This window comes from Microtus pennsylvanicus, chromosome 4 (genome assembly GCF_037038515.1).
Source record: "Microtus pennsylvanicus isolate mMicPen1 chromosome 4, mMicPen1.hap1, whole genome shotgun sequence".
NCBI lineage: Eukaryota > Metazoa > Chordata > Mammalia > Rodentia > Cricetidae > Microtus > Microtus pennsylvanicus.
Genome location: NC_134582.1, coordinates 103007869 through 103035804, shown reverse-complemented (window position 1 = coordinate 103035804; position 27936 = coordinate 103007869). Strand labels below are relative to the sequence as shown.

The 27936-nt window shown below is 38.0% G+C and overlaps 1 long non-coding RNA gene across 1 annotated transcript; it reads right to left on the bottom strand.

Annotated features, from left to right (window-relative positions):
* Positions 1-726: 726 nt before the first annotated feature.
* On the bottom strand, positions 727-26141 carry LOC142848815 (uncharacterized). The gene is made up of 3 exons (XR_012910480.1): positions 26096-26141; positions 14592-14672; positions 727-750 (listed from the first exon to the last, which is right to left on the bottom strand). It is a non-coding gene; the product is annotated as an uncharacterized LOC142848815 (long non-coding RNA).
* Positions 26142-27936: the final 1795 nt, after the last annotated feature.

Below are 27936 nucleotides of genomic sequence, written 5' to 3'. Positions count from 1 at the left end.
AGGTAACTTTGATAGAATACTGTTTTGGTTTTTCCTTGAGACCTGATGGGGAAGGATAGATATTGCTTATATTTCTCCAAAGGGGGAGAAAAGCTTCTCATAACAGCGACTGGCTGCAAATTAAAATCGCCAGGCCCAAATTCCAATTGGCCAGGGTGAAGGGTGTATATCTTGGTTGTCTTCATTTCTCTCACACAACTTTTTCTTCAAGCCAGCTGCCATTGGGACAACTGACTTTAAAAGATTTTCTTGAGAATAAAAAGCTGGCCCTCCCATAGTGGGGTGTGCCTACACAGAACGTTTGCACATAGCTACATAAAACAGGGCAGTAACTGCAACACAATAAAGATACATGTGCTACAGCCAAAGAGAGATGCACACTGATGACGGCATGGCTCTCATCTGCAAAAGAATTGACTCTAATTTTATGGTCTTGCAAGTTCCTAGGTTGCTTACCCGAACTGTTAAAGAGGCCTTGGTGCTTCTCTTATAAATGGGAGTTTTGCTTTTGTTTCTGTCTTTTTGACTGCAAGGATAAATGTGGCGGGGAGCAGGTGACTTTCTTCAGTCAGCTGAATTCCTAGATGATGAGAGAAAAGACAGGGCTTGCAAGATCTGTTCCAGGCTGGCAGTGACTTTGACATTCCAAGACTTTTTGTTGTTTTCTGGAGAGAAGAGAAGGCTTCAGGAGCTTCAAAGAGTTTCTCAGCTTTGATTTGGCCTGCAGCTCACAGCAGCTGTGGAGGAAAACTTTTGCAGGAGAAGAAGAAGAAAATAAGGGGGGGGGCAGGAGATTGTAACATAGTTTTGTTTCCACAAAAGTGAACAACCATAAAGTATAAATATACAAAAAGTGAAAATATGAAAAACATATTAGCTATATTTCAAGAAAAGGACACTGGGTCTACAATCCCAATTATTATATGCTCTGGGGATAGTGAATGTAATTGCTCATTTTTTCATTTTTCAATGCTCTAGGCTGCAATTTAGTTTTTATCTGAAAAAAAGAATACACTGCTTTTATATTTCTTCTCTCTCTGGGCCTGAATAATGGAGGGGGAGAATCCTAATGTTAACAGGTTAGCGAAACAAAATCACTTTGGGGAAGTAAAAACAGTTTTCATTTTCATTTGAATAGTTTACCATTTTTAAAATAAAGGGTAGGCTTTGTCTGTCTAGGTTTTCTCTTCTTATTTATCCTTTGGCATAAAGAGATCTGTAGGCTTGCAGCATGCTCAGCAGGTAAAGGCTCTAAACACAAAATCGGAAGAGCTGAGTGCCATCTCTCTGGCTCAGGTGGTAGGATGAGAAACCCAGACTCAGTAACTTGTCTACAACCTCCGAACATATTCACTTGCACACACACTCAAATAAATGCAATAAAAATTAAAGGTATTTCCCCAAAGCTAGTAAAACATGTCTTTCTTCTCACTAGAAATTGCAACTGAAAAACGTGGGTTTTGACAAAAAGCATTAGATGAAGTTAGAGCTATTATTAAACAGTTACTAGTTTCGGTTGGTTTTCTTCTATGTGTCGGTTCATGTATGTATGTAGCTAGAGTCGACATTCTTTCTCAATTTTTGTTCTTTTTAAGTGATTTTTGCCATCAATTATTGGGAAATAGCACTAGAGGTCTATATTAATTACAAGATTGCTTTCCTGTCCTCTGTGCATATTCAAATCACCAAAAGAGAAGAGTTATAATAAAGTTGATGCCTGGGCCAGCCTCCAGAACACCATAAGCGGTCTGTTTAAATGTGGAAATTCACCTTAGTTATTTTAAGTCCCAGTTGAATCAAATGGAATAACAAGTCACATGTCTTTATCTCAGGAGCTGGCACCATTTCTTTGTGGTTGAACATCAAACTAGTTAAAGACATTTTGATCAGGTCACATGGGAAGATTGTGAGTTGATATGTTCCCAGCTTTGCTTAGTGGAGCAGATGCCCCTCTGGCCTTAACACAGGAGCCCAGTAGGAATGCAACAACAGAAATATTAACACAGGCTTTACATTCCCTGGAATCCAACTCATTCTCCTCCCTTCCTGTCTTAAAAGGTGGTATTGATGCCTCTCACTTGAAAACATGAGTATTTTAGACACTCGTCAACCTGGCTCTTGCTCCTTTGCCCACTCTACATTGCATTAGCCAGCAGAGAACACAGAAACAACCAGTTCTGTTCCCTTATCCATTTCTTAAAACACTGCAAGTACTTCATAGATTGCAAGAGTGTGCTGTTTATTGGGATTCACTCTCAGGAACAAAAAACAGCTGGTTGAAAGAGTACCTAGAAATCCCACAAAGAGCCCAGCTATGGACCGACCCTAACAGCACAAAGCCATGAACTGATGATGAGTATTTTTATCATGGGAACCTCAAATTAATTCCACTACTGGCCGGCAGACATCCCAGTAAAACCTAGCCATCAACCATGACAGAAGCTACTTTCAGAAAAATCAGAAATATTTCTGCAAGGAATTTTTTGTTTGGAAGAAAAACATTAAATCCATTTCATAAATCCTTCTATGAGATGTAAAGTGATGGAAAGAAAATAAATAGAAAATACAAGAATGCTGATTGGGACTCAAAAGAGAACTTCATAATCATCAATAAGATCACCTTAATAAAACAGCATCTTTACATTTATCTAGAATGATGCTCTCTTTAAAAACTATCTCTAGATGTACCTGAAATGATGGACACTCAATATAGATGCTATCAGTGGGGCTACAGGAAGCAGTGAATAGGTTATTATTGATCATGTATCTTAAAATGAAAATTTACTTTAATTATAACCTCATCATGGTGTAAGTCTTTGTAGCAAGATTAGAAAAAATATTAACTAGACATTGTATTTGATTTGCTTAATTTTCCAAAGCAACTCGACATATCTCTCATAGCTTATACAAAGGAACCTTGAAAGGAGCTTTCACAGTCAACAGGACTGCCAAAATAAAGTAGTGACCTATGATATATAGACAGATTTGTAGCTGAAGTAAGGAAAGGTAGACAGAAACATGGGGGGGGGGAATAGAGATAAAGACAAACAGAGAGTACCAGTGGTGGGGTGATGTGAGAACGCTCTGTCTAATAGGGATAAAGCCTATTCACCTTTCTGTGAAAGTAGCCATAAATCAAAACACACATGGAAAAGTGATTTGATTCCAGGAAGAAGGCAAGATTGAAAGACAAAGACCAGGATACAAAAACTCACCAATTGAAGGCAAATTCACCACTCTTTCCAGTGGAATTACATTTCTAGAATTCCAGAATGTCTCAGAAAGGATCACTGATACACAGAGGAGTTGAGAAATAGCCTAATTCTGGCTCAAAAAAATGCTGAATGGGTTTCTGAATGTTCAAAGTCTACAGGTCCCTTGGCCACATCTTTCTTCTGTACTCTGATGTCTCCACATCCTACCAATTCTAGGACTGTGGTATCACTTATTTTTCCTCTTTCCCTCACTGTACTTTCTTGTTGTGTGAGTATGGTCAAGGAAAATCTGCAATAGAACAGAATATATTAAGTTTCAGAATTCTGACCAAAAGGCTAAAGGAAAAAAACTGTTAAAACTAAAAAAGAAGGAAGAAGAGGAGGAAGTGGGAGAGACTGATGGAAGGGGCAAACATTGAAAAGATGAAGATGCAGGAGATGGAAGAACAATTTGTTTAGTTGCATATGAGCTGTGCATACATACCCCCTGCCTTGCTGACACCCTCAACCTAGAAGGCAAGTCTAGACTCTGAAAACTGAAATACGGGACAGAGTACACATAACCCAAGTCCCACAGGGGTGCATATGGCTCTTGTAAAACAGATTGGGACCAAACTACAAAGTGCTTGAGAGTCAACTTAAGCACAGAAGTGTGATGGAAATATGTGAGCTGAAAGAGTTCAGCCAGTTACCACCAAAGCACAAATAACATTCTTTATAGGATTTTAGAACACTTGGAGACCAAATGGAACAGTCAAAAATACTTGCATGTGAGCACAAGTAATTCTACTTCCATAGACCTTTGGATGTACTAATTTTCAATAGGATAAAAAACGGACCAATTGCTGCCACTTCAGTAATGTGGCTTTTGGAATTATTTGTCATAAATTTTAATTACAAACCGTCTACATGAAAACAAAGATGATAGAAATGTGCTTGGAAGGAAGGGAAACATAACAACAGAAGATATAAAGAAGTATAAGGAAATTACTATAATAATGTGGTTCAGTATAACATTAGGATTAATAGCAAAATGACTGGGGTTGAAGGAAGGGTCAGAAAGTTGAAAACGCAAGAATAAATTCTGTTCATTTCACATAGCAGTTAGCATCTGGAATTGACCAGAAGAGCAGTACCAGGAGGTCTAATACACGTATTATCAGAATACCAGAATAATGTGTGGTGGCACAAAACTATTTACAATATTAACTTTAAACTTCTCAAATTTGCTGTAGCCTCCTCTACAGAAGATTAAGCCTACATCCTCAGAGATGGGGCCAGATGACAAACACAGAAAATAAGCCACAGGAATTGTCCTACCACATTAAAGTTACAGTTCCTGGGAACACAGAGAAAAGCTGCTTTCATTTAGATTGTCTCCTGTGGGTTGCCATAACTATAGCTTAAGCTTAGTACAGTATAAAATCTGAGAGGCTGGGATTCTCACTTCATATGTCTCAATCCAGGCTTCTCTTAGACTTCTATAGCAGCATTCACGTCCATATTTCTGGCTATGTCAAGTCCAAGAAAGATTTACCAAAAGGCACAAAAGGAAAGCTCATTAGAGCTTTGATGAGTTTTAGAATATGGTTTTTGTCTACACTCCCTTAATTTACCCACTCGGCGCACCGTTTATAATTGCATCCAATGAGCGAGAAACAAGTCCCTACTCTATTCCACATCACCCAAAATGAAGCCTCATTTTCTTAGAGTAATTTTCAAGCAATCACATTTAAGACTAACATGTTTTGAAAAGGAATCACAAAATAGTAAAAGTGATTTTAGCATTTTTAAACATCACCATAGATAGCTGAAACAATAAGTCATTACTTTGTGTTTGCAGGTTATTCAAAGGACTCTTGTTCAGTTATTTTGCTATTCACTCTTACTCCTCTTATTATTGATGTGTACACAAAAATCAGAAGAACTTTTAATTGTGTCCAAGATAATCATTATCATTATCCACACTTAGAAACTCAATGAATTTGGAAGTAGGGATGTAGTTCAGTTGGTAGGATGCTTTCCTAGCTGACTTAGTGCTCTGCCTTCCATTCTCAGAACCACATAAAGCAGGTGGAATGATGTGTTTCAATCAGTTACCCTCGCACTTTGGAGGTGGGAGTAGAAGGATCTGAGATTTCATGTCACTCGGGTTCACCCCGGCATAGAGAGTGAGACTGGGACCATCCTGGAATACATGAAAGCCTCCTAATAAAAGTAAAAGGAAAGGAAAAATAAAAGAAAGTCAAAAAGTGTCCTTAAGAGACAGAAATCTTTAATAAATAAATAAATTTAAAAATAAATAAATAAAAATTATATATATATATATATACACATATATTTTTTTCCAGATTTAGTCATAGTTTTGAATAATCCTGGTATCAATGACCCATACATAAATGGTGAGAATGAAGTTTCATATTACAAATATATACTCTTGCTGTGATAAACTATTTCATCTCTTAGTTTGGTAAAGGTTTATTGTCTGTTTCTCAGGATCTAGCTTTGAAAATAAGGCAGGCCATGAGTTAGATAAAGGGTTATGTCTACCCTATTTGGATATTTGAATAATGTGAGCAGCCTAAGAAGCACAGAAGATCTATATTGATATTTCCTTAATTATTCTATGATTTTATTTTACTACTGAAACTCTTTGCCAAAGAACAAGGACTACATAATGGAAAGTTCAGGGCCATTGCAAAGTTAATGATCTAGGATTTTTTGCTTTTATGCTTGCTAGATTTTTATGTCAATTTGACATTTGCCAGAGTCATTTTTGGTAAAGGAAATCTCCATTGAGGAAATTCCCTGGCCAGATTGGTCTGTTGGACAAGTGTGTGGTGCATTTTACTGATTGGTGATTGATAGGGTGGACCCATCCCAACAAGGGATCGTATAGACACCTGGTGGGTGTTCCTGCATAAGAGAGGAGGCTGAGAAAGTCATGGGAACCAAGCAAGTAATCATTGTTCTCCCTTGGCCTTTGCTTCAGTTTGTACATCCGGGTTCCTATCCTGACTCCCTGGGACAATGGTTTTATAGCATCATACCACAAAGGGTGAAATAAATCCTTTCCTATCCAAGTTGCTTTTGGTCTCGGTGTTTTGTCATAGCAATAGAAATCCTAACTAAGACATCAATTATGTGACTTTAACATAGCATTATGAATTAAATATGAAAATCCTAGCTACCTGAGCATGATACTCAGTGTGAATGTTTTGCTTAGAAACATTTTTTTGCAAATTTCCTACGTATGAGAAACTATGCCAGATTTACAAAATGGCTGAAAGGCATATGTTAAATGCAGTCTTCTTTTGAATGCTGATTTGGACTCTGCAGCTTGCAGTTAATAATTACACCTTTTATCTTCTAAAGCAACTGTTTGACTTTAGGGGCTTGAATCGCCTGATTAGCACAGTTTGGCTTTTTCCAGGTGGTTTTTTTGAATGCAACAATTAACATCATATCTGAAAAATGAAATTCCCTTGTTAAAAAGAAATTCATTTTATTTATCTATCTGTATATCATTTTGGTCTACTGGAAGAAGTAGCATTTGCCATGCAGTTTTTGGTTCATGTATGTGGGTACAATTTACTCATGCTAGTGCATGTGAGTTAGTAACTAGTCAATGCTGATTCATATCCATCCAACTGGATTGGATTTAGAACCATCATGGAAGCATCTACTTCAGAATGCATCTATGAAAGTATTTCCAGAAAGTTGTACTGAGGTTGAAGACCCACGCACATGGGTGGCACCCTGCTATGGATGGGGTCTTGGATGAAGTAAGAAGGCAAAAACAAACTGACCAGCTGCTTCACGCTCATGTTCTTGAAGCACCATCTTCCTAGTTCTTTGGATTGTAGCCTCAAAGTGCAACTGAAAACCATCCTATTCTTCCTTAAGTTGACTCCCGGCAGATATTTTGTCATAGCAACAAGAAAAGTAACTAATGCTCTAGGTAGCATTTCTATTCTCTAATTTATCTAGAATGATGGCTGTTCCCTTTAGAAACTATCTCTAGATGTACCTGGAGTGATGGATGCTCAATACAGATAGCATCAGGCAATTATTTATCACATATCTCAAACTGACAATTCACTTTAAATATAACCTTATCATGGTGTATATCTTTTTATCAAGATTAGAAAACATATCAACTAAACCCTGATGCATTGTATTTGATTAGCTTAATTTCCCAAATCATCATATCTCTCATAGCTTATACTAAGGAATCTTGTAAGCAGCTTTCATAGTCAATAGGACTGCCAAAATAAAGTAGTGGCCAATGATATATAAATAGATTTATAGCTGAAATAAAGAAAAGAAAACAGACATACAGGGCGCAGGGAATAGAGATAAAGACAGAGAGACAGAGAGTACCAGTGGTGGGGTGATATGAGAACGCTCTGTCTAATAGAGATAAAGCCTATTCACCTCTCTGTGCATGTAGTCATAAATCAAAACAGACATGGAGCAGCGACTTGACTCCAGGAAGAAGGCAGGACCGAAAGACAATGAGCAGGGTTCAAAATCTCACCAAATGAATATAAATCTACCAATATTCCCACTGGAATTTCGTTTCTAAAACTATAGACTTCTCATTCTAGTTCCAGCTTGCTTAGAACTCACTACAGAGCCTAGGCTGGCTCCAAACTCAGTCCAGTTCTACTGCTACAGTGCCAAATTTTGGGTGTGATTGACTGACTTGAGTAAGTGTAATAGGCTTGTTTTATTAGACTTTTGACTCCTTCTTCTTCTCCCTTTCACACATTTTTCTTTTAATGTACCCTGGCCCATACCCTCATTTTCTCAGAGGAGTCTTACCTAGTATGAGTTAAGTATACTTACTTCTCAGATAATTCTATGTTTATGTCTTGGGAATTTGTATTCAGGATAAATGAATTTATTTTTTCTCTTTTTTTATTTTTTGAAGTTGTAATTTAATTACAGCATTTTCCTCTCCCTTTCCTTCCTTAAAGTCCTCGCATATAATCCTGTTTGTGGAAAATTTTCACAGAGAATGGGACAATTCTGTCATCTCAATTCAATGGGATGTTTATGCCAATGTGGGTCCAAGAATGCCACTGGCCCTCACTTTATATAAACACATCAAGCTAATTAAAGCTGGTGGAAACTACAAAAAAAAAGCAGCAAAAACTCATTGGAATCCAGAAATCATAACCTTTCAGTTTGCTCTGAGACATTTTTCCTCACATTGCATAAATAGCTATCATTTTTTTAAAAATTTGCATTCTTGCCAGCACCCAGGAGAGGATAGTACCATTGTAATTATAGTGCATTCTTCTGAGATTCATAACAAGGTATTATTTTGCTAATGGAATATTCAAGTAGTCTGTAGTAATTTATCAAATAATGCTTAGTCCCATTTTCTCAGTGTGACTCTTTATTTTTCTTAGGTAAATTGATGTGTGTGTGTGTGTGTGTGTGTGTGTGTGTGTGTGTGTGTGTGTGTAAGAGGGGTTATCAAGGCTTTATTTTAATTCAAATTATTCATTCCATCTCTCTTCATAATATAGCCGCCACACTGATGCCTGTGGTGGTGTGTCCACCCCATCCCTCCATCCCTGGAGTGTTTTCCTTAGTGAACTCTCTATTCCAATTTTTATGTAACAAAATTTTGACCAATTGTTGAACAATAATTTTTCCTTATTTTTTTTCCTATTGTAACTACACAGGCTATGTCCGGCTGAGTGAAACAATGTAACATAAGATCTTCTCTTGTAAAGATGAGGCCAGAGAGAGAAGGTTGCTTCCCTCCCAAGCCAGTACTTGCCATGAACCTGGGCCTTCTGACCAGCTGTGGTTAGTCTGAAGAGAAGCTCTGTTTACTAACACTCTCACCACCGCTGCCTTTTTAATAGAAGTTTTGTAGAGGAGAAACTATCTGTATTTTACATACTTCATCTACATAAAAACAAAATGCTATGGCAAAAGTACCTTTCATGTGATGTGATGTGTTGTCTTGCAAACACTTGAGTTCAATCTTGATATCCAAAACCACATCTGTCATATATATATATGGTTCAGTAGAGGTGGAGGGATGCAGGCTGTCCAAGGGCTTGCTCGCCAGCCACCAGTGAATATACAGGTGAGTTCCAGGTCAAGTGACTCTTTCTCAAAAAAGGTGGAAGGTTCCTGAGATATGACATGCAAGGCTGTCCTCTATTCTCCATGCAAATAGACATAAGTATATAAGCATACACCAACACACACACACACACACATACACACACACACACACACACACACACACATACACCTTTACTTCTAGCCAGGCGTGGTGGTATTAGTCTCTAATACCAACTATTTGGGAAGTTGAGCAGGAGAATTACAAGTTTAAAACTAGCCTGGGCTATAGAGTGAGTTAAGGCCTACGCAAATTAGGAAGATTCTATTTCAGTATTGAAAAAAAAAGGGGTAGTGACTGATGTTGCTTGGTGATATAATACTTGTCTAGCTTATGAATTAGCTCATTAGCCTTTCCTGCCAAATTTCCTGTGGAAAGAGTGGCCTTGCTATCATGATCTCACCCTCCTGTGGAAGCAGACTGTGGTTTATATTCAGGGGCTGCTAATAGTAACAACTCTCAGCCACAGGCTGCTCTCAGAGTCAGAGCATGGATGCTCTTCTTGGATCCGTCACCTTTGCTTTAGGAGCCATCAGACAGTTCTATTTTCCCAAGACCACAGCAGCTCCTATATGTGTCTGATTAGAATACTAACAGTTTCCATTTTATTACTTCATGGATATTTTTTTGAGTCTCAATATAACTTTAGGTTAAGTAACCTGCAAAAAAGTTTTACAGTCTTTGGAGAGTCCCCAGAACAACGGAGGGAGTGTTCCTTCTCTGCATAAAATATATTATTCTGCAGATGTTGTGTGGTCCTTTTGTTGTCATGGAAAGGCTCAGAACCAAAAAGTATGTCCTAGGAACTTTCCGCAATTACTCCTTGCAACTTCTCACCAGAAGCTATATGACCTTCTCATGACCTCAAGTAATTTTTTAAAGGCTAAAATCATGAGGACTTTAGGAGTCACGGGGAGACATAAATTTTTAACAATTGCTGGAGCAACACTCATGGCTGCTATTAAAAATGTGTATGTGTAACTCTTCATAAATATATACATCCAAACTGCTCAGGATGTATAAAGTTACTTGTATGTAGTTGACTTCAGGGCTCACCACCTGGTGTTGGATAACCAATTTTGTGGTCCAAAGTAAATAAATAGAAATCATAAACTTTAGTGAGGGCACAGGAGTGCATGCGAAGGGTCGGGGGAGTAAAGAAAAAAAGGAAACAGTGTACTTGTATAGAATAGTTTTAAAAAGTTATAAAATTAAAGAACATGTATTTGGCGACAAGCCTGTTTCTTTGGAGGGTTCCTGGGAGAGAAGTAGTGACAGCAAGATCAGACTAGCCAGGAAGATACATGCAAGCATTTGAAGCTTTGCTCAAAAAAAAAAAAAAAATACAAGAAACTAGATTTGTAAGATCTAAACCATCTCCATTAATTTATATATAAATTAATATGAAAAATACAAATTCAAAACACTCATTACCTTGCAAAATAATGCATACATGTGATAAATTCACACGAAGTGATGCAGAACAATGTACTATTTCTAAATATGAAATTTTAATTTCATCTACCAACTGACTTGTTCAAGGAAGTAGAACTCTAATAGCAATATTTTGTTTTTCCACTTTTTTTTATTACTATACTTAAATATCTGATGGAAGCTAATTTAATAAAGAAAAGAAGTCTGTTCTTTACAGAGCTCTGGAGGCTCAAGATCAGAGTGCTGAAAACTCGGATTGGACATGGGTCTGCTGAGGAATTTGTATCACCAGGCATCACCACAAAAACATGTTTATTTGGGAGGGAAAGATTCCACTGCCAAATAGAGCTGAAGAGAGCAGAACGGAGCAGCTGTTGTGTAGCAGTTCCCTCCAAGACTGAAACGCTCCACCCCACAGGGAAGCTCTTTAAGGCAGAAAGTTAAACAACTCACAATAGCTTCAGGAAGTCCCTGAAACTGAGCAGACTTCTTACATTAATCACTTAATGAAATAATTAACAGTAATACTGACCAAACAGCTTTTAACAATGTTTAACATTTGCCCATGAATAGGTAGATGCACTAGGCCACTCCCTCCCAACAGTAAACAATAAAGACTGCTAAGAATCCTCTCAGAACACCCAAGCTGCAAAGATGACTCTGAAAGCAGTCCAGCTGCCTGGAAAAGATGTAGACAATTGAGTCTCTTGGAAAGGACACTCTCCAACCTGTTGAGTTGCCTATAGACCATGTGTGTGCTACACATGATGCAGCTTTCTTTGGGGAATTTCTGCTTGGAGAAGTAACCCCTCACCCATATTTCTCTAAGTAAGGCCAATAAAGCTAGATAGTTCACCAGCAGAACTTCAAAGGTATCTGTATGTTGGTCTGTCATGGAATCCCTGTCTGGGATGAGAAGGCCTGTGTTGCATCTCCCCAGGAAAGATCTTGTCACACAACAGTGACACCTCACACTAAGACACATAAAGAGGACCTACCTGCTCATGGGCAAATGTTAAACATTGGTAAAAGCTGTTTGGTCAGTGTTACTGTTAATTATTTCTGTAAGTGATTAATGTAAGAAGTCATTCTGATGCTGGTTTTCCTGTAAATAAGCAAACTGTTGTGGGCTGGAATAGTAATTAATTCCCTAATTAGCAGTTTGCTTTCTGGCTGCCTTGAACAAATGAGCTGCCAATTAAACAGCCACCTGAACTAGCCCTGTGCCAACACTGGCCATTTTAAACTATGTGAGTGTTGTGGTGGCTCGAATAAGAAATGTCCCCCCTTGGCTCTTGGATACAAACTTTTGGTTCCCAGTTGGAGGAACTGAGAAGATTATGGAACCTGGTTGGAGGAAGCAGTCAAGACAGGTGAGCTTTGAGAGTTTATTGCCTTGCTTACTTCCCCTTCACCCTCTCTTGTTCCTGTGTGCAGGAGGAAATATAATCAGCCAGCTTCCTGATTCTGTCACCATGTCGCCACACCTTTTCAGTCACAACTCTCTTTGGAACAGAAAGTCTAAATAAACCCTTTCTTCCTTAAGCTACTTTTGATCTTGGTATTCTATCAGTGAAGCAGAAAAGTAACTAATCCAAATGCCCTGAAACAAACTCCCCACTGTTCTCAGCTGATTGTCTCTGTGAGTTATCTTCCTAGGCAGGACTTTCAAGCAGTTTGTACCGTCCTTTCTGAGATTATAAACCTGGAGTGAACTCTAGATGATCTAGAAACTATTCCCATCTTGGCCTGAGGGGGATTACCTCCTCTGGTGGTGAAGTAGTGTTGTGATTGGCACAGACACAACCCTCTGCGAATGTAAAGGGTCCTGTGACCAAACATCTCTCATCTGGCTAAGGTGTCTGTTAGAAGAACTACCCTTTTGCTTGTCTCTCCTGATGTTGTGACATTAGACCTAATAATGTCTCAAACTAAACTGGCACTCACCTAGAAGCTTCACTCCTACTAGCAAGATTTATAATGCTGTGCACATTCCCGAAAGAGAAAATTAATCATCAATTGCGGCATACCACGCCTGTCTGCGCTCTATGTGCCACCGTACAGTTCGTGAACCGGGCAAGAGGTTGGAGATTGAAACACACAAAGACTCACAGACAGAGACACAGGTCATCCTTGATGCCAGAATGCCCTAAGAATGCCCCATTTATTGTGTCCAGAGGCAGCTTGTATAGAGATCCTTAACTGATCGCCATGCCCCAGCCAAATCCACCAGAAACCACTTCCCTGCCATCAGGAACTTCTGAGGGTCTCCTGCTCAGAGCAGCTGTAGGCACTCAGATCAGGGGAAAACAAGTTGTTTACAAGAAATTCAGGATCTGGGAGTTTACAGCTTCCAAAAATCAATCTCTTCCATTTGTGAACTGTGTGAGCTACAATAATGACCTGTCTAATAAGATATGCCCATTGCTTCCATAGTGACATGGATGTTGTGAAAACAAGGAACTGCTTTCTGATTGGATCTAAGGCCTGCTCTTTGTGATGGAACCTGTGCCAGGCACTGTTAATAGGGAAAAGAACACACAGCTAAATTTGTCATAAGCCCTAGAGGAGGACCTTATTACTATTGTATGATTCTGCTAATTGGACAATTATTGCCCTACGTATATATCAGTGCATCTCTCAGAACTCTCGTGAGAAATCTTCTTCTTACACTAGAGGACAATTAATACATAGACCCTTAAGTGGCTATTATTTTGAGTATTAGATGCTGGGGCATTCTCAGTCCTAAGTAGAAGGTTCATATCACATTCTTCCCCTTAAGGCTCAGATGTCGTTTAGAGGAATAGTAAAAATGTTTAAGAGCAGAACTGGGAGATGGCTTCAAGGACCCAGAGTTTCCCAGACACAGTGGGACACTTGTGCACATAAACTCACAGCAACTGTGTCAGCATGCATGCACCCACACAAGTAAACCAGACAAAAGCCCGCTATGCAGGAAGGGAAGTAATCAAAAATCTCACCTCTAGTTGAGGAACTATTGGCATTTGATATTTGGTGGGAGAAAGATTTGAGTCAGTTTTCTTTAAGGTCGTGACCCCCAGGTAAGTCAACTGTAGACCTGGGCTGGTCCAACACCCTAGAGTAGTGCAACAAAAATTGGACCCAGAGGGGAAAAACGATAAGAGGACTCAAAGTTGGGTGAGTATCTTTCTGAGGCTGGGTTTGGGAGGAATTGGAGAGAGTGAATATATACACATAATTAATTCTCAAAGAATTAATAAAAGTGCAATTTTTTATAATTGTTTCTCTTAAGTAATATTTTTGCCCAATTTTAGCAGAGTAGGCTAAGCTGCTAACACAAAGAAAGAAGCAAAAGACACAGGAGACCAGCAAAGAAGTGTGGGCACAGCAGGAGCCCCTGAGCAGTCAACAGGCCACGCTGTAATAGTCACAAGGTGGCCAGCTGCTTGACAGCTTAAGGAAAGAGCAGCTGGATCATTTCAGGAGCTGGGACTGAAGACAGATAAAAACTGTAAAGAGCCAGAGAAGGAATGGTCTGCCCTGGGAACTGGGAGAGTTGCAGAACACTGTGAAGATTGAAGAACTGAGGGACCTGTTACCTCAGCCTGCCCATAAGCTTCTGTGTCAAGTGACCAAACTTGTAAGAATTGAGGACTCTTACTGCTGCCAATCAATTCTCTTGTCTCAACTCTTACATATTCTGTCACTTGTCACATTGCTCTACTGCTCACGAAACTGTAAGTACATTAACTTTGAAGAATACATCACATCCAAACCTCTCCAATCCACCAAGTGATTTATGATGTTACCTTGGTCCCAAATGTTGGAGGATAAGGGTCACTTGCACATCCTTCATTTTTCTCTATATGACTTTTTGGAGACTTGGCTGACTTCCCACCACCTAAGAATCATTAACATAGAAAGTGGAATCCCCCAGAAATGTTTTAGGGCCGAAATTAAAATTTTAACCAATTAATAGAACTGTTTTTCAGGTTAGTTTTCTCTCCTTCTCTTGTCAAAGATGACATTATTTCATGAACAGGGAATACTTACGTCCATTTTCTCAAGGAAAGACTTTTTAATAGTCCCAGATACTGTGACAGTGTTTATCTTCAGAGTTGACGTTTGGCTGCCATGCTGATGGCATGATAATAGTTGGAACTGTCCTCCAACGTCGCTATCACAGACCAGTACTGAGCAGGCCTCATCCCCAACCTTCCCATTGCCCCAGAATTTGTCACTAGTGTATATTCTAAGTGAAAACACATGATATCAGAGAGAGATTAAGCCCCTTCCAAACATGCCCAGATAAACATTTTATAGTTCAGTCCACTCTGGACTCTATTCCAGTGAGATTTTCCATTGGCTGGAGGTGTTGATCTTCACATTAACATTAACAGTCTGGCAAAGTCTCAGGAAGAGAAATAAAACAGTATCCATGGCTTGTGCCAGTCTTATTGCAGATCCCAGAGAGAGGAATTGGGGGAACTGATTGTAGAGACATTCCTTAATTTTGTCACAAATCCTTTCCTGCCCTCCAGCCTTCAATATCAATATGTCACGCTGAATTATTTCATTAAGTACTTCATTGCCTATGTAACCTGTTTGTCTTTGAAGACAAACTTTAGATCCGCCTGAATATGACTGCAAGCTTTCCCCTCAAAGGTCACCTGCTAGCTCTTAACTGGGAAGCTATATGCATTTTTTTCCTCTCCCCCTCATAAATATATATTGCAATTGCCACTGTTATTAAAGAAAAATTATCCTTTGGTCCTTAGCGATCCACCATGCTCTACCCTCCCTTCATTCTTAAGCTGACCTTGCTCTCACGAAAAGACAAGAAGACAACCTTAAGTGACAACGAGACAAATTTCATTTTGTTGGGAACTGCCTTTTCAATTATTTCTCTCTTCTCGATTTCTCCTTGCTGACCTGGTCCAAGCTGTTGCTTTGACAGGGGTCTCTAACCTCTAAATTAAAATATGTAAATTGTTATGCTTCCTGCACCAGGACCAGTAGAGTCTATGCATTGTAATTGCAAAAAGATCATTCCATTCCGTTTCATACAGGGAAAATATCATTGCCTACTTCTGCCATTTCCTATTATAAGAAAAATGATACCCTGCAGACTGCTTTAATACTAGCAATATATTTATGCATCCGTATATTTCTATTTCAGAAATGAAAGATTATTAGGTCCTGTGGCCCATCTCATGCCACAAGGAAAATATGTGCAGCTACAACCACTTACTCTCAAAGACTTGTGGGTATATTTCAAATGTCTCAATCTGGAAATGGAGTCTGGTTAATTTGAAGCATAACTAGACTTTTATTGACTTAGCTTTTACTTAACAGTCAGCAAGTAAAGATCACAGCCTAGTCATTCCACTTTCCTTCTGTCCCTCCTTGAGTTAATTCTCAGGACTAAACTGTATCTTTCCCAGCCACCTGGCTCAAGCTGTACTATTCCAGACAATAAACAAGTTATCTTCAAAGTCATCCTAAGTACCTAGCTCCACATGTGGATACAATATTTTCTCCATCATCTCAACAAGATATGTGCCTTAATCCCCAAAGAAAATTTGCTTTATAAATATCCACCGCGAGGACAAATCAACTGCTTAAGGCTTATCTCTAATGCTTGCAATCGCTCTCGAAGATAACTGAGTGATTATGAGTTGTTCAGATTCCAAATTCTGTTTGGAAGCTGTTTTATGGGAATCATCTTTCAATGAAAGAGTTGGAAACGACAGATAAAAATGTTGTTAAATCGATGGTTGTTGCTTTGGGACACATTTTCTATTCTCTGTAATTTTTGTCAAAATCTAGTGGCTTTAAACTGGCCTTTGTTAAACTATGTGTGTATATACATATGTGTGTGTGCATGGTTGCAGAAAGCAGAAAAGAGCTTCAGTTATTATTCCATCTCGGGCACCATTCACTGATGTGGAATATTATTTTAGCTTGCCCAAGAAGTGTTACATTTGCTTTTGTTACAGAATATTACTTTAACTGTGAAAAGGTATGTTACGTTTGTTGATGCTTCACTAGTTTAATGATGTAAAGATGTGTATTTCATTGTGTAAAGATGTTTTGCATTTGTTTCACCTTGACTACTTTAGGTACATGATTGATCTAATAAAATTATGAATGGCCAATAGCTAGTCATAGAAAGGACAGGCAGAGCTGATGCGCAGAGAAAATAAATAGGAGTAATCTAGGCTTGAGAAAAGAGGAATGAGAGAAGAACATAGGAGAAAATGTAGAATACCCTTGGGGTGAGAAGCCAGGCAGCCACCAGCCAGTCAGACATGAAAAACAGTGAAAGAAAGATGTACAGATGGAAAGAAAAATAAACAGTCCTGAGGCAAATGTAGATAAAGAGAAGCAGGTTAAATTAATTTAAAAGTGCTAGCCAGAAATGAGCCTAAGCAAGGCTAATCATTCAAAGCTAATAGTAAGTCTCCATGTCATTATTTGGGAGCTGGTTGGTGGACCAAAAGAAAAAGTATGGTACATTTTGGCATCTCAATGTAGTGACTGAATTTCTACATAGGGCTTGAGATAGCAGAAAAAGAAAGAAAGAAAGAAAGAAAGAAAGAAAGAAAGAAAGAAAGAAAGAAAGAAAGAAAGAAAGAGAGAGAAGAAAGACTTAACAGTCATCCTTGAGCAGCTGGTATGTGAAGAAGAAACAAAAAGCTAAGTAAAAACTCCTGCCACAGTCCTGAGCACCAACTTCATAGAGCTGGCATGGTTGACTGCAGTCTCTGGTCAAATGAACCTCCAGACTGGAACTACAAACTTAAAGCTTAGCTCTCACAGACCTCAAGAGGAGATGAAGTCTGCTACTCAAGCCAAGGTGGAGGAACCAGTGCTAGCTTTGCAGTTTAAGATTCAAGGCCAGATTGATCTACAGAGCTAGAGTTCCAGGACACCCAGGGATAAACAGGGAAACACTGTCTTGTAAAGAAAAAAGATTTTTATCATGCAGACAGAAAGGCTAGAGATAAATAGTAAATCAGGTTCAGATGAGAAACAAAAACCTTTAAACAGGATACTGAGTGTTTAAAATGTGCATAGGCTTAAGAAACAAAAGAAAATTGATACAGTTATAGAAAAAAGTAAATAGTGAAAAAATTATATAAAAAATAAACCACTTAGAGATAGGAAATGCACAGAGAGTCTGGATCCTGTATGGCAACATGTTGTCTTTGAATGTTTTGATTCCTGATAACCAAATAACAGCTTCTGGGAGACATGGGATTGTGAAAGGGACTGCTGAATTAAACCAAACAATAGACTTTAGGAATGCCTTAACTTTAAAATTGACGTTAAAAAAAAAGTACTGCTTTGGAGAAAAGGTCATGCTTTTGTTTCCACAGGAATTGAAAGGCTGTGGGTTCATTCAAGACTGATAGAGATTAGATTTCAGGGGAAGACCCCTGAAAATCTTGACTACCGATATAAAGAAAAAAAATAGAAAAATTGCAAGATACATGATATAATTTTACCTGCTCAAACATAATACAAAAGACCATCTTTTGTTTGTTTGTGTACAATACATAGGCCATACTTTTGTTAATGCAGATTTGATTAATGTTAATTTGAAGGTTTTATGTTTTTAGAGCACACTAATGAAAACAGGGAGTTCCAGCCTCTCACAGTGCCTCTCCAGCAATTTCCTCAGAATCCTGCATCCAGAGAGTTTAAAGGCAGTTTTCTGGGATGGTCTAACCTCACAGATTACTCTAGCCAGAACTTCAGATAAACCTTGCACTTTCCCATTGCACAGAGATGGGACAACAAATGTTATAACTAGTTTTCCAAGGACTTGACCATTATTTAAAATATTCTTAGGTACTGGGATATGACATGATGAGGCATATTTGTCTATAGTTTCTCCCTCCTAGAAAACATATCATCACTGGATAATGGTCGAGGAGGTTGACCATAAAAAGAAGGTCGAGCAGTAAAAGAAAGAAGGATCCGAAAACTGGGGACAAAGTAAATTCAGTACATCAGCAAATGACTGGAGTGTGTGAGCACCAACAGGTGCTGATTAGGTGAGGTGCAGAAACTTATTTATGAACTATTAAAAGTGACAAGGCAGTATAAAAAGAACAACCATATCATGTAATGCAATGAACTCAGAGTAAGGTATGTGATTTCTTTACTGAATGAAACAGTTCTAGAGACGAAATAGTACAGAGGAACAAAATGCTGCCATATGAGATGTTTCCTACAAGGAATACCAAAGAATGATCATACTAGACTGTACACCATCCAGAAAATCTCATCTCAGTATACAGGAGTGCACTGTGTCAAAGCAGAAAACCTACTCTGGTCACTTAAGATCTGAATAAGATGAAAGCATGCACACCCAGGGGCAGAAGCTTGTTCCTGCCTCAAGTTGATGTGTCATGCTTTGTTCGTGCCTATAGAGACCTTCCCCTTTAAGAATGAGACAGAGGAGGAATGGATGGGGAAAGGGGTAGACATGAGGTCGGGGGAGGGAACAGGAGAGGAGGGAGGGAAAACTGTGGTCAGTATGTAAAATAAGTGGAAATATTTAATAAAAACAAGACATGCATACCAAATAAACCTTGCTTGCTTGAGTGAGGTCAAAGAAAATGGTAAAAACCTGGGAGAAAGTGGGGGGATAAGGAGGTGGTCTGGTTCCTTTGAAGAATCTGGTTTCCGTACTTGGAAAGTGCTGACTTGAAGCATTCTTACTTGGTTGTTAGGACTGATTGGGTGAAAAAGGAGAATTCTACCAATACAATGTGTCCTTTATAACTTAACTGCCTAAACTTAACAAACTATTTCTTTGAAGAAAAACATAGATTTATTTTCCCATTGAACCACATCTTCTTTTGAATTGTTTTACTTAAAGGAGCCCCTTAAACACTACAGTGCTAGAAATGAAGAGTTCAAATTGTGATTCATGGTGCAATAGTGTAAGTATGCATATAGTGCCACGATCACATGGATTACTTAGTGTGGGGGAAAGAATGCAGGCTAATTACGGGGACGTCAATAGTAGAAGACAGGTATGGAGAACAATTATTTAGATTTGAGGAATCTTGTAAAAGTTAGCATTTCTAGAACATATGAAAGAGTCCCTAAAAAGAAAAAAAAATCTGCTATTTTAGTACAGAATAATGATACAAGTATTTTAAAAGCATACATCCTACTGAATTTACTTATTAATTTTTGTCAGTAGAATTTGTCAAGGTCCATATGTGGATGTCAAAGAATAATTTTCAAGAGTCCGCTGTTAGTCCAGAGATTGAACTCGGGTTCTCAGGTTTGGCAGCAAGTGCCTTTATTCACTGAGATATCCAGAAATCTCTTCTTCCTATTAAAGCAGGCATCATCTTAAGCAGCTATGAAATTTTCAGCAGTCTAAGAGTGCACAGGAACTGTTGGGTAATAGTTTCTCACAGATGAGATGCTAGGACTCTAAAGCACAATGATTAGTGAAAAAAAGGTTCTCACCAGGAAAGTATGGGGGATGGTTGGCATGCAAAGACAGCATCGACTGCTTGGAGGGGCATTGCTGTCTAAATAATACCGGCATGATTGGGATTCAATATCTTTCTAAAAACAATTCACCAGGAGGATAGATGTGCAGGTACTTGGAATTTATAGGCTCTAATACTTTCCCATAAGAAAAATGAAGGTTATAAAAACTTTTAAAAGTGCAATTTTGCTTTTAGTGTTATACCTGCCAAGAGAGGCTATCTTGTTTAATGAACAGGCTAAGTTGCTGAGATCTCCAATGCAAGGTTTTAATAAGATGAGGTTTATTTCTCTCTGACACACTGGGTGGAGTGAAGTGAATCTAAACTGAAAAATACCACAGAGGAAACAGAAAGACAAAAACTCAAACCTTCCCTAGAGGTATCCAGTTCTTCTTGCCACTACAAGAGACTGTTCACATGGTACCCTAAGGTACAGGCAAAGGCCAAAAATACATGTAGTTCTTGTCTTTGTAGTTACACACTTGGAAAAACTAAGAAATTTGCTCAAGTATGAAAAGAAGCAAATTGGGAGATAGAGAGCCAGCATTTTCTTCTGCTTGACATCTCTGACGGTTAATCTTGGCTGTCCACTCGACTGCACCTATAGTCACCAGAAAGCAAGATGAAAGTTATTCCTGTAAGAGACTGTCTTAGGCTTTTTTGAAGGAAAACCCACCCCAAATTTGGGTCACACCTTATGGTGGCAGCCCAAACAAAAGGACATGGAAAAAGGAATCTGCTTTTTGCCTGCTTGCCCTCGGTCTCTCTGGCAAGTCTGTCCTGTGGCTATGACCGGTAATAACTACCATTTCTTCAGGATTCCAACATACACTGAAGGCCAGTAGTTCTCCAGGAAACCTCTGGGTCTCCAGTGCCAGATTCAGGCTGCTGAGACATCCAGTCTCACAGACTGGAAAACTACCAGATTCTTGGCCTTTTCATTGCAAAACAGCCATTTTTATACTTGTTTGCAAGTCCAATCTAATAACCCTACCTCTATATATACATTATATATATATAATGTATATATATATATATATATATATATATATATATATATATAGTGTTAGCTCTTTTTCTTTAAATAACCATGACTAATACACCATTCAACTGCCTTATTTCAATTTGCACACAAAGTTATATTTATTTATATAGTACACCATAATGTTTTCATATAAGTACACAATGTATAATAACTAAATCAGGACAATCAACATCTCAACTGTTTTTAATGAAATTTTAAATAAATGTCATACCATTTATAGGACATTTATTTAAAACACCAAGAAATAGTATTGGTTTGATTTCAATTCAAATTAAGGGTTTTTTTTTAAATAGTGTATGCCCTTACTTTAAAAACAATATGTACGCATGTGTGCATGTGTGTGTGTGTGTAAGAGAGAGAGACATGAGTGTGTGTTTGCGAGCTTGTGTGTGAGTACAGGCTTTTGAGGCAATCTATGGATGTTACAGGAAAACCTGAGTGTTCTCAGATACTGGTACCCTTCTCTCATGTTGGAGACAGTATCTTTGTTCACTGTGGTTTAGACAAGTCTAGCCGACCCTTGAGCTCTAGAGGATTCTTCAGTCCTCATCCTCCACCTAACACCAGGAGCCCTGGCTATGTGTGCCAAGCCTAGAACGTGTGGATTCTGGGGATCTGTACTCAGGCCTTCTTTGTGTGGCAAGTACTTTCCTACCAATGCATCACTCCAATTCTTTTATGCACTTTTAATGTTTTGTTTTGTTTTTACTAAGAACCATTTATTAAAGATAATATTCACATTTTTCTACTCGAGAAGAAAACATATTTTCAGTTTGGGGGCACTGAGGAGAACATATCTTGTAATATAAGATCCTCCTCCAGTTAAGGAGGAAAGAAAATAAGCAATAAAACTTGCTAGATATTTGAAAATAACTCCATATACATAGTCATTCAAATATATAATGAGGAAGAATTTCCCCAATATTCTGTCACCTGATATTGGCCATAGAGTGTCTCGTGTAATTTCCTTTTTTCTTTTGTAAGTCAACTGTCTCGTTCTTGTGAGGAGTACTTGACATGTGTTTGCTTTCCTAGTGCTTTTAAACTAGGTTGTCAACCTCTGGCACTGTACGACATCACTGTTGATAATCCAGAAAATCTAGCAAAGCTGCCACCACTTAATTAATTCAGAGCAAGGGTAATAATAATTAAATATCACAATCCATTTTAAGAAGGGTAGCAGTAAGTCATTTTCCCCTCCTTTACTAGAACATGTTTAAATTAGCTATGTTCATTTTCTCATTTGTCAGCCAGACTGAATTGAGATTTCTGCTCACTACATTTTAGTCATTACCTAAATATTATGCACTGTCCTGCCACAGGCTTTCAAATATGCCTATTTATATGCAGCCTTTGGGCTTCCCATAACTATTATAGACATGAGATGACCTAGAGATGCTCAGGTTTTCTCCCAGGGATGAAGATGCTTGCCTCATCTAGGTAGAATTAAAGGCAACAATTTATTTAAGTTTTGATGTAGAATAGCTAACACAATTGCCTATAAGCTGTTGATATCAAAATCCAAGTTAAGACAATCTCAGAAAATAATAAAGATAAAAAGCATAATATAAAATAAATCAAATTTTAATCTGAAATGCCCTATGTGACTTCAATTAGCTCATTTTTCTAGTGTTCATTTTTTCTAAATCATTCATGGCTACCACTGATGTGTCTTAGCAACACAATGCACTTCTTGCATCCCATTTTGTCTACCCATATGTTCAGTCCATCCCTTTGAAGTAATTAACATAATCACTAACATTATAAGATCATTTTCCTCACTCCAAATAAATGACCATCCAACTGGTGCCTATTCTCTACATTTGGAAATGCTCAAATAGTTCATTATCACCCAAGTGACTATGAGGAAATGCTGTGCATGAGATGAAAGGAATGAGGACTCAAGGCCCCCTACGATGAAGATGAAACTCATGAATTAATTCCCTCTAAAATATCTACATGTCAGAAAAATTGTAAAATGCACTGAAATGCAATCAAATGAAAAAGGAAATCTGAAGGTCATGAGAATTCTCTCTCAACAATAAGAACTGATAATTATTCCAGCAGATATTCAAAATATGACTGTGGTTTATATCTTTGATGTAAATATATTTAAATAGTATTTTAGAGTACATTTTATGAAAATGACATATATGCTATAAGCTTCCATGTATCAAATAATGTTATTCATCAATAAAAATCATGAAATATAATACATACATAAATTACAAGGCATTTTTAACTTTAGTGAGATGATGTCTGATTATAGTTTTGTTCTCAATAAATAGTAACTTAAAAATCACTCTCAACCACCCAATGGAAATATTGACATATGTTTAACATTTCTTATTTCATGAAATTAAAACAATAAGAAGTATTTTATGAATATTCATTAAATTTTCTTAAAAATTCTTGTTAACCATTGGCTTTATTTATTCTAAAATATGAAGCAATATTTTATGTAGTAAATTAGATAACATGAACAATGTAATATTAATGTTTTAAAGATATATGTAAATTTGAATACTGGCAAGCCTATTTGTATATCAATACACAGAGGGTTGGTAACATCAGTTAGACAAAACTTATATTTTTGGAACATGACCATGAATGTTTTGAAATCTCTTAGGACACATCTCTTTAGACATATCCAGGAGGGCTTCACAGAGAGGTTTAACTGAGGTGGGAAGACCTACTCTAATGGCACCATCCCCTAGAAGAAGCAAATTAATCAACTCCTAGAATTCCTTTCTGCATCTTGATTGGCCCATATATGCAAACTCTGCCAGTCACAAGGGTTAGACCACTCCTGACATCCTTCCTTCCCACCCATTGTTTCAACAAACCATGAACCAACTTCCATCTACCCTCCATCAATTTGCTTTTTGTCAGATATTTGGTCTCAATCTAAGTGAAGTAACAAATGTGGGAAGTGTTTATTCGTAGTGTATTGTTTTTGATGAATAACCATATTTTTGTCTGAAGCACCCGTTGTCTCCATTTTGTGCCTCGCACCTCGGTTTTCTGAACTAATATATACTGGCTTACACCCAGTTAATGTTTGACAACTATACAAATCAAGAGTATCTACACTCTATGTGACTTAAAGTATTTTACGATCACATCCAGTATATACTTTCACAGCCAAGTTTTTCGCTGTTGAGGTCACTCTTAGACCTACTTCAAAATATTATCAGAGTCCTGCTTCACTTTGGCCAACATAAATATCCTAGGTGATTTTTAAACCATATTTTGACATCTATGTTCTAATTTTATTAGAGTATAAGTTATTAAATCATTGATAGGTGCTGCTGTGTACCCTCAAGGCAGAGTTTAACTTAAAAATTTATGGTGATGACTTTTTTAGTAGAAGGCTCAGAAAGATTTGAGGTCTTGATAAATGGAGGATTTTTCTAGTTTGACTGCTTCCCTACTCTGATTGCTCTTAATGTGGGCCGTGTGTGTGTGTATAACCATATATATATACATATATATGTATATGTATATATATATATATATAAAATTGTCTAGATCACAAAAAGAATCCATATTTAGCAACTGATTCATATCACCCACAGATGGCAGTCATGCAGGAAAACAGAACAGAAACACATTATTTAAATTACAATACACCACGGTTTCACAGCCCATGCATGTGCCAATATGTTTGACACAATTACTCCGTGTAAATAAGCAGCATGGAAAACAATACCGTACAAATGCAGGGAAGCAAATACTTCTTATTGTCCTTTCACCTCACAAAGCACAAAAATGACCATGCTTGGCAGAGAGGGAAAATATGTTTATTCAAGAGGCCATTTAATAACATTCAGTGGTATTGACTGTTAAACCCTGCTAGTATTTGTCCACTTCACAGAGCATCTCTCTGATGGATGCAGATACCATATTTATATCTAAAGCCATTTGAACATATGTATCTTGTGGACAAAGGGAATCAGAGAAATTTCCAGTAATTTAAGCACAGTAATCTAGAAACCCACCCCAGTCATGTTTGTCTTGGGGTAATAGAAAATCCTAGAAATAGTGTCTGGATGCCAGCTTGGATTCAGAGGTACAAGGTCTCCTCATAGGGTTAGTGAGGAACAGAATTCTATTTTTATTTTTGGGTGTTTTAATTGCTTTGTTTCTTTATGCTTTTCCCATGTATTTTCAGGAGTTGTTTTAGTGCTGAGAACAAAGCCACTTCTTTCTGGTCTTGCATATTTTGACAAAAGCACTTCCTCTTGAAAGTTTTTTTTTGTAAGATGCCCAACGAGTATATACTCTAGAATAATAATGACCATTCCAATGCCCTTCCCTTTTCCAAGACAGTTAATTTCTTGACAGTTTAGGATCCACAGTATCATAATTGCATTAGTAAAAATCTAAGGCTATGTTCTCTGAAGAGAAATTTAATTATAAAGAAATCACATTTGATTTAATATTACCTATAAATGATACAGAAAACTTTTGCATTTGCCAAAAATTACCAATCTTTACCAGAAAGAGTGTTAGTGGTTTCTTCCCATTTGAACTCCACATATTTCTAGCTGACAGAGAAGTGACTTGTGGAATATGCTGTCTAGGTTTTGTTAAATTACCATCTTTCTTCCTCTTGAGACTCATAGAGAATTTATTTTCTCCGTTCATCCAGGTTACATCCTGCAAATGAGCCTTCCTACACTGTCAGCTCACTCATTACAGATTTTTCAGCTTTTCTCTCCATTCATTTGAAAACATGAACTGCTTCTTACCATCTCGTTAGGCATGAAATCCAAGGCACTTAGCTTCTCCTGTGAAACAAAAGACAGAAACATGCTCAGGCCACTGCTTCCAAATTGGCTATCTCTCAAGTCCACCATGGGTAAAACACTAAGGATCTGCAGACAGGTAAGGCCGAAAACACTTTCATTAATTTCTGATAGCTTTTATCTGGTGGAACACCCACTCCTGCCCTCACAGCAAAACAGATCCATCCCAATGCCCTTATTGTTCAAAAGGCTAAACTAGAGTTCCCATGGTAACTCCCAGTGCCAAGAGAGCTGGATTAAGGTGAATAATACATGCCCTGTTCACTGGGAATTCACCAAGAGGCAGATGAAAATTTTAACCCATTCACATCTGATTTCGGTTTAAAGTCATCCTTGCTTCCCTCCAAAGAACTGAGCCTAAATATGAGCCCAATTAAATAATTTTTCAGATATTCTATCAGTGTACAAGAAGAAGTTGAAATGGTATGATAAAGCACTGTTCTAACCCTATACAATGATAGAAGTATCTCTTAAGGGCTAGCAAGATGGAGTGGCTCAGCAGATTAAAGAAACTGCTGCCAAGCGTGATGACCAGAGTTCTAACACCAGAACACAAAATAGAAGAGAACTGACTCATACATGATGTGTTCTACTTCCACATGTATGTCATGGCATGGGCACTGCCTCATACGCTCATACATAAAATAGCACATGTACACCTCACTCTTACTAGTGATGTCTTGTTATTCCTCCAGATTATTTCTCTGTATGAAGGATACTGGTCCCTTATTTATCTGAGATTTTGTGAGCCTCAGGCAGGAACAGAGTGAAGCCAGGATATTTATGCCCCAAGTTCTCTCCTTACTCCACTCCTCGCTGGCAATGATTGCTTTTCTCCACTCAAAGTCCAACTGCCCTCTAGCCACTTTTTCTCCATCTTTGTGTTTCTCTAGTTCACCCATTCTGTCTCAACTCGGAAAATTCCTCTTATGGTTTAGATGTTAAGTGTGTCCTCTACAGATTCATGGGTTTCACTCCTGGTCCTTTGATGATAGTGCAGTTTAGAGAGATGGCAGATCCTTCAGAAAGCTGACCTCACAAGAAGAAGCTGGCACAGGGGTGGGAGTGGGATCTGGAGTCTTGAGCTTTATGGCCTGACTAGCTCTCTCTTCTTACCCTTTGGAGATATGAGCAGGCAGCCTCACATTCTTCCACCACATCTCTGACCTTCTGCCCTCAGGCTGCCATCTTCTCCAGGACTGACCCAAACCCTAACTCTGAAGCAGTAGGTCCAAAAATATCTTTTCTCCCTAAAACTGTTTTTCCCCCTCAGGAATTTGATCACATAAATAAGAAATGAACTTACAGACGTCCCATCTTAACTATGTATTCTTTTAGAATACCACCGTATTTCTCCCTGTCAGGATTTGTCTTTATGGACAGAATTTGGTTTTAGAATATTATATAATGACTAACTTTCTATGGCATATGCAATTATCAAGGTCAAGGGGACAAAATAGAAATCTAAAGTAATTTTTATCATAGATTAATATTTGTTATAAAGAAGCAGTTTCACAGAGCTGACAAAACAGTCAGTTGGTGAAAGTTAGCACTTATCAATCAACACATTGTTAAACTTTTGGAATGAAGACAACAAAGTGAGAGCAGACACACATAACTTCAGTGCATCAGAAATTTTATATACTGTGTACTTTCTAATCATTATAACATACATATGAATTAGAGCTAGAAAATCATGGTAAATATTCAAAAGGCAACCTCATTCTGAAATATTGTTTGCCCATCCATGTTACTGCTAGCCAAGCAATTCATA